Source organism: Canis lupus, unplaced genomic scaffold (genome assembly GCF_011100685.1).
Source record: "Canis lupus familiaris isolate Mischka breed German Shepherd unplaced genomic scaffold, alternate assembly UU_Cfam_GSD_1.0 chrUn_S71H230, whole genome shotgun sequence".
NCBI classification, from domain to species: domain Eukaryota; kingdom Metazoa; phylum Chordata; class Mammalia; order Carnivora; family Canidae; genus Canis; species Canis lupus.
The window spans coordinates 28,214-36,661 of record NW_023331669.1 but is presented as its reverse complement, the minus strand read 5'-3'; the positions used below and the strand labels follow the sequence as shown (position 1 = coordinate 36,661).

The 8,448-nt window shown below is 39.5% G+C and overlaps 1 pseudogene; it reads right to left on the bottom strand.

Annotated features, from left to right (window-relative positions):
* Positions 1 to 340: 340 nt before the first annotated feature.
* On the bottom strand, positions 341 to 7,817 carry LOC119879383 (annotated as a pseudogene).
* Positions 7,818 to 8,448: the final 631 nt, after the last annotated feature.

Here is an 8,448-nt window from a genome sequence, read left to right as displayed (position 1 = left end):
TTATCTTTTTTTTTTTTTTTGAGTTTCCAAAGATTTATTGAAGCAGAAACAAGTGGGTCAGATACTTGTTGGAAAAAAGCAGTTTTAATGGTTTTCAAAATCTTCTTAAAAAGTATTCTAGCACAAGTTTTCTTTGTAACTAATTATGTTGTAAACTTTCTCCTAAATCTTATAAGAGTGTTGGTTCTTAAGAACTAGAAGTTACTCCTAATTCCAAATCTATCTTGCGCTCCTGAAAAACTGCAGAGAGGCACTTGAAGCTGTTCCTTTAAGATATGGATTTTTTTTTTTTGAAATTCTAGCGGGTAATAATTGCTGGCAACCCGAATCTGTGCAAGCTTCACTCAAGGTCATCATGATGCTGACAAGTTTCGTTGATAACCTGTCCATCCCTAGTTTCAACCTCTTAATCAGAAGCGTTCTCTTTGAGTGAATGTCAACCAGAGGGAGTGAATCCAGGTTGGTTTCCCTCAGGTTCAGGGAAGAAAAGTTTGGAAGAGGCAGAGCAATCCTGCTCTCCTCGCCTTCCAGCAGCTTCCTGTCGTGGCAATCTCATGTGGAGAGCATCTTAACATTCCAGTCCTGGTACTCCCGAAGGTGAGGAGCCATTTCTTCTTCATGTTCTGAATCTCATCCTGGAGGCGGCCAATAGTGTCTTGGTGGTTAGCAGCTTCGGCGGCCAAGTTCTCTTCCATTTCACGCATCTGGCGTTCCAGAGACTCATTAGTCCCTTTGAGTGCATCCACTTCGCAGTGAGGACTGCACCTGGCTCCGGTACTCAGTTGACTCCTGCTTCGCCTGGTGCAGGGCATCGTTGTTCCGGCTCGCAGCCTCAGAGAGGTCGGCAACCTCGGGCCTGTAATCCATTCCGCGCCCTCCTGAAGGTTCTTGGCAGCCACGCTTTCATATTGCTGGCTTGGAAACATCCATATCGATTGGACGTGCTGGTCCTGAATCTGGGCCTGCAGCTCCTGGATTTCCTCATCATGTAGTTTCTTCCTTCAAAAGGCAATCTCTTCTTGCAAGGATTCCACTTTCCCTCAAGGTCAAGACGCGCCAAAGAAGCGTTGGCACCACCTGTCGGGAAGACTGCAGGGTGCTCTCGTTCCTCTCTCTGAAGCATCTCCTCTTGCAACTTCTCCCAGAGCCGCATGATGTCCCTCGACCGGGTCGTGGCGCTCCACCTCGACGCAGGCCTTGTCGTTGGTGAGCTGGTCCACCCGCCGGCGCAGCTCCCGCAGCTCCTCCTCGTAGAGGTCCCCCAGCGCGACTTGCCCTGGCCCCGGAGCTGCTCGAGCTCGGCCAGCAGGATCCTGTTCTGCTTCTCCAGGAAGCGCACCTTGTCGATGCAGTTGGCGAAGCAGTCATTCAGCTCCTGCAGCTGCAGCTTCTCGTGGTGCGCGTGGGCTTTGAACTCGGTGTTGATGGCGGCGGCCAGCGAGAAGCGCGCCGAGTCCTGCAGCAGCGCACGCCAGGCACACTGCTCCGCAGGCCAGCGCGGAGGAGCGCGTGGCGGACGCGCCGCGGGACGAGGCCTAGAGCTGCGGGGTGCCGGTCGCTTCTCTCCCCCAGTCTGTCTTGTTACTCTTCCGCTCTCTCGTATCTGCCTCTCTCTGCTCTCTTCTCCCTTCCCGTCCTCGCTCACATCCCTGCGGTAGAGACGAGGACACAGACCCGTGGCCTGGCTCGGAGGGCGGCGGTGGGCTGCGCGGCTGCGGCGGCGCGGCCCGGCTCAGGGAGGCCCGCGAGCGAGGGCGCGGGTGCTGCAGAGCTCTTGAGCTTATCTTGATGAGCTGGTGTTGGAAGATCATTTGTGGGTCATGGAAATTTGTACCTATAGTTCAGTGCAAGAATTCTCACCTTGATGTGATAGTTCTAATTTCAGAAATATAACTATGGTAAGTTTTAGAAAAAAGTGATACATTTGGACATCAGCAAATATTTAGAAGTGGCATAGATGTTTCAAAATAGATAAATGCATTTCATCGCTCTTTTACTAGACTGAGAGAGATAAACCATCATTCCTTACGATAATCCTGAACAGTTACATGTACAGTGCTTACATGAGATGACTCCAAAAGCAAAATAAATTTCTAAAGTAAGCAGTGTTCTCAGTACTTAAAAACTGGGGAAGGTAGTTAATCATTATATTATAATATTATTTCCCCTTACTAGAGTGGTCAGAAGTCTCGCCTATTCCTTTATCCATACCTTCTAATCTAATTCTATCAACCAGATTCCATAAAGCCTACATAAGCCTGTTTGGAGAAAGAAGCTCCATTTACACTCACACTGAACAATTGGACAAGTATAACATCCCCAAGTGCAATAGCTAGATTTCTTTTTTGAGTAAGAGTGTTTGTACTCGGGTGCCTGAGTGGCTCAGTCACTTAAGCCTCTGTCTTTGGCTCAGATGATGATCCCAGGGTCCTGGGATCAAGTTCTTCATTGGGCTCCCTGCTCCATGGGGAGCCTGCTGTTCTCTCTCCCTCTGCCTGGCATTCCTCCTGCTTGTGTCTCTGTCTCTCTCTTTGTCTCTCAAATAATAAATAATAAATAAATAAATAAATAACTTTTAAAAAGGGAGAGAGAGTGGTTTGTATTGGGGGTGCCTCGGAGGCTCAGTCAGCTGAGCATCCAACTCTTTTTTTTTTTTTTTTTACTGGAGTGCAATTTGCCAACATATAGCATAACACCCAGTGAGCATCTAAGTCTTAATTTCAGCTCAGGTCACGATCTTGGGGTCCTGATATCGAGCCCCAAGTCAAGCTAAGCACTCAATGCCAACCTGCTTGTCCTTCCTCTCTTCTCCCAAACCCAATCTCGCTCTCATGTGCTCTCTCTAAAACATAAAATAAATAAATAAATAAATAAATAATAAATAAATAAATAAATAAAATCTTTAAATAGTGGTTTGTATTGTTATTGATGGCCTTCAGTTTGGAAGCACATTTTGATTCTGGGACAATCTAAAGATGAGGCAGAAAAGAAAGAAGATACTCAATGCTTGATCTATATTAATAATGTGCTCCCATGGGCTTTGTCTTGGGTGCTATTGGCAAGAAGGCTTTTCCAGAATTCCCCCCCACCCAATCTGAAGTTCCTGTTCTCTATACACTTAGTACTTACAAATGTTCAGTGTATCCCTCTAGACAGATTGTTCATAAGATGGACTAATCATTTGTGTCTACAGTAGAGTGAGTCCTTCATAATAGAAGTGGCATCTTTTTCATTTTTATCCCCATCATCTTATTTAGTTCAGAGCTTGCTATTGAATGTGTATCCAGTAAATAATTCTATGAATGAATTAATTACATATCTAAGCCTGAGGAACTGGAGTGAAGTAGGAAATGATCTATGAAGAGCAATAAAGCGGACCTTTATGTTTTAGTCTAGGAGGGCCAAAACTAGGTAGGAAAAGCAGCATGAATTATGGGACAGAATAAAAAATGTACCTGTAACTAGAGAACTTCTTATGCTATAACTCTCAGGAGCCCCAGAGTAGCAGGTGATGAATGTTTCAGTGGAATGTTTCAGTTAGAATGTTTCCAGTTGCAATGATATTAACCACGTTAACTCTGAAGGTTGACATTAATAATGCAAATTTATCTCACATATCAAGGAGTGAGGAGATAGGGCTATTTAGCGTATTAAACTTAGCACAGAAATAGTTCACCAAGGGTCATATTTAAGCTCTGACACCCTCACTGTCTTGGTTTTTTACAAGTTTGTTACTTCATGGTGACAAGATGGCTATACCAATGTCAAGCACCTCATCTTCATAGAATAGCTTCCATAGTCAGGAAGAAGTAGTTATCTTCAATATAATATATACTACTTATTTTCCTTTCCCAAAAGATATTTAACAGAAACCTCTTCACAGCTCATTGGCTAGAACAGAGTCACATGAGAATAATGAGGATAATCAAACCAGCCAAGGGCAAAGGATCTCCAGCCTGGGAACTTTGGAGGTGTCCAGTTCCTCTGAAATACTTGACCCCCCCCCCCAAATTCATGACCAAAATCTAGGTTCCATAAGGAAGAAAATTGTTTGGAACTTCTGTATATAAGCAACCAACAGTAAATGAGAAATCTCAACATTAAGCTTTTGTCTCACTGAGCCTGATGAAGCATTATATTAACGCTAAACTTCAAAGGTCTCGTAAATTTGTTAAAGTGAGTAGAAAGTTAATCAGCCATTCATTTGGACTGGATCTCTCTATCAGTTATATTTGGGCCATCACAAAAATGTCCAAAATATTCTTTCTTCTAAGCACACTGTGTTTTATGATCTGGCACCTGACCTATCAGCTAGTGTTCTAATTTCTAAATCCTGAACATGATTACATTTTTGGCTATGATCCACAGAATGTATTTTAAATCTTGGCACTGGCACTAGCCTCACTTGAGCCAAAATTTCTTTCATGATTCATATTGATGAATCCCAATATAGGAAGTTTAGAGGAATTAAAAATATGTTCTTCCCAAGTAGAGGACAGGCATCATTCCTCCTCTAATCCAGCCTCCCAAGAGAAATAGCAAACTGGTCTTAATATAAAAAGTACATTGTTCATCATCAACATGTCTCCAACTCAAAAAGTGTTTACTGTGAATGACTCAAGTGGAGTGGACCGGTGAGTACCTTCAAAAGATGTTACATAAATTATGTGTAGTTTGGGAATGGAGATGTTACTTGGTAAATTATTTTAATAAACAGCTCATTTAAAGATAATATTTATCTATCATAATCCAGAAAATTCCATTTAATACAAAAAAATATAAGTAAATTAAACACAATTTTAACTGTTTTTTTGTCTGATGTAATAGGTCTTAAGAATTTCAAGTATGTAACTTCCTATAGAAACTTACTAAAGTCTCCTAGTTCAGCATCTTATGAAATAGAAATCCTCTAAATAAAATATAGCCTTACATTATCTGTCACATAATACGGGAAAAGGAACCCATATATGAAATGAAAACAATAAATGTAAGACTTACCTATGAATCACTAGAAAAAAATTGGTAAGATCCTCCTTCCCTCTCATTTCCCCTGAGGCACTTGTCCCCCTACCCCCACTGCAGACCATATTAGTCAAATATTGTACGTGCTTATATTATATCTCTTTGTGTAGAATATAGGAATCCAGTGTACTTGCTAGAGCTGCCTCATGATCGGTATGTGCTCTTATTCATATTCATTCCTTCATCTACCAGCCTTGATTTTTCCCCTCCTCTTTCTCCCCCTTTTAACATAATGGTCTTTCAAAGTGGATATTGTTAGCTTGAATCCTGGACCTGCCAATTGCTACCTTTTTGACCTTGGTTATTTGATTAGCCTTTCTTGTATTAGTTTCCTTGTCTGAGAATGACAGTAATACTATCTAATTTAGAGTTGTTTTGAAACTTAATATATGGATAGTGGATAACACCAAAAATGTAGCTTAAAAAATAGCATCCCTAAAATTCATCAGATGCTTTTATAGTAATGGTGAGAAATCTTCTTGTTGGCCTAATAAGTTCAATCTTAATACCTATTTAAATAATCTTCTGAGCAAAGGGCACTTCAAAACACTAAATTACAGATGCTTTTCACCCATATAAAGGAGCTTGGATTACATGATTCCTGAGGGTCTCTTCAGCTCAGCATTCCAAGGTTTTCCATTACACTAAGCATTTGTTGCATGCTGCAAATAGAACTCCTCTTGGCCAGGTATGATGGGAGAATATTAAATATATGGGAAGCTACATGGTCCTGTCTCTATAGAAGTACATATTTGGGCAAACTAATCAAAAGTATAACAGGTCTATTTACTTCAACTTTTATTTGTGCTGCTTTCTGAGAAATCCAATACAATCTTTTTTGACAGATCATGTCACTTGCACATCTGTTAGTTCTGCTAGTTCTCTCTCAGCACTCCTTAACTTTAAAAATTGTCCTCTCATTTTTTTTCAAATTTTGAAGACTTGTTACTTTTAGCAATTGCTGTAAATTGCAAATATAACCCAGAAAATGTTAAAAGATGATGTCTATTTTTTCCCCTGCTAATCAACCTGCATAGTAAATGCATTGACAAACATGCCATCTGATAAATTCACATCTACTCTCTGGAGTTCAATCTTAGTGTCTGTGGCTTCTGCAAAGAGAAGGAATGTATATTCATCAGTTTATGGTTGAAAATCTCAGCAAAAGTATATGACTAATGGTTCTTGATGGCAACCATCTCCTGGAATAAGATGATGGATTGTGTTAGCCATTTTATAACCCTGACCACCCCAAAAATGAAAACAGTGACCTATGCAGAGAGAATCCCCAGCCATGAGAAAACAGAAACAAGAATAGTCAGTGCTACAAAAGGGCTTGTGTTACTCATCTTCACTGTGAACCTACGCAGCTACTCAGATTTCCCATCATGAGTGCTGAGGAACAAAGTAAAGTGATTGTACTAAACTTTCTTTCTCCAAAGTCTCCTACAACCATCTGTAAAATGGTTGTCTTTTACAAATTAGTACTTTGAAAATATCTAGTTTAAATAGAATGAAATAAAACTCTGTAACACTTCATGCGAGGTAGATGTGATGCTCTGAGAGTGTGGGAAGGAAACCATCTGGAGAATCAGGGTCTAGCTCTTCACTCACCACCTGCCTGTACAAATTGTCACAAATGTCTTAAAGACGTGTTTCCCTCATCAGGACAATGGATAATTATACAGACCAACAATTCATCTGAGGTCCAAGGACCACTGCCCCCCACCCCCCCACCCCCACCCCCGGGCATCTGAATAGATTTGACAGAGTCTGTGAACTTGGGCAGAAAAATAGTACATTTTTTTATTCTCACTCATACCTCACTAAAATTTAACATTTCCTTCAATTATGGTTGTAAGCAACAAATGTATATTAGTAGTAATACTACCTCTCACTTTGTTACCTATAGAAGTTAAGGTTATTTTTACATCATAATATAATGGTTTGTAGGAGTTGAGCCATGGGCTTCTTCAGACTGCCAAAGCATTTGGGCATACAAGAAGTAAAGAGTCCCTGCACTAACAAAATTCTAAAAGTCCTTTTAATTTCAAAAAGTCAATGACTGTAGTTATAAAAGATTTACTCTAAATTCACTAAGTAGAAATTATATTTGACTAAAAAAAGAACTGTACAACCAACCAATACAACCTATTTCTTAATCTGACCATATAGAAATAAAAAGGCAATTGTCCTTCATGACTGAATGACACATCCCTTAAAAACTTTGTCAGTTAGACCGTGCCATATGAATTTTTGAAGGTTTGTTGAATGTGATTAGGATGATATAATTAAGTTCCTATCTCTTCCACTATAATTAGTTTCAAACATTAGCTAATGAATAAATTCAGCCTTTGTCCAGATTTTGTCTTCATTTGAATTTCTTGTTCTAGGCACATAGGGAACAATCCAGAACTTTAGAATGTGATTTAATGGATAAATTACTACAGAATGAATTACCTCATCCTTTTCAAATGATGAAATAGGTAACGAAAGAATTACCGTCCAAAACTAATAGAATATAAAAATCCTGACTTTGGTCCATTTCTATCATCATCACAGCAACTATTAGGTCTGTACTCTTTATATCTCTCTGAAAAACAATAATCTATCTTCACAGCTTCAGGGAATGGAAGAGCACATTCAACAGGTTTGATGTAAAGGAAAGGGCATGTTTTCTAAGAATGTTTATTACGATCATGGTTGTCACTGTACATGTGATTAATTGGCTTTTTGTCACCAACAAGCCTTTTAACTCTGAGACAGTGACAAGATGAATAATGAAAAGACTTCATCGTTCTGTGAAGCTACAACTTCAAAGAATGCAAATCTTATGATGAAAGAAGGAAGTTGGCTGAATTATGGGCAAACTGCAATTTGACCATATTGTTTTCATAATAACTACTCTTAATGTGTCAGCCATATTTCGTTCCTTGCACCAAAATCATATTTCTTTGAAGTGACAGTAAATTATTTTTTCCTGTCTTTATTCACTTCAGTCAGGTGGTGCTGAATGATTAAAATGAAAACCTACAAGTTTCAACATATACATTTTCTTTTTTTTAGTACCTTCAGTTATCATTGACATCAATTCATTTTGGTCACAAACATCTTGCTCTTGTCTATTCATTTCTAGCACATTTGGTGTAGTTTATTTTCAGTAAACTGAGTGTAGCAAACTACTTTCAGATTCAAGTATCTCTTAAAAAGACCAACAGATGCTTTAAAAAAAAATCACTACACTTGTGAAGATGCATTTGATTAACAGTAAAAGACTCTCGCTATTTAATAAAATATCCCAGGTCATACTCTGTAGGTTTGAAAGAGAGGATTTTACTACGTGATTTCCCCCATGTTAAGAATCCTTTAATATATCTTCAACATTTTTAGTATATATTTTGGATTTGAAGTTTAAGTCTAATTGTA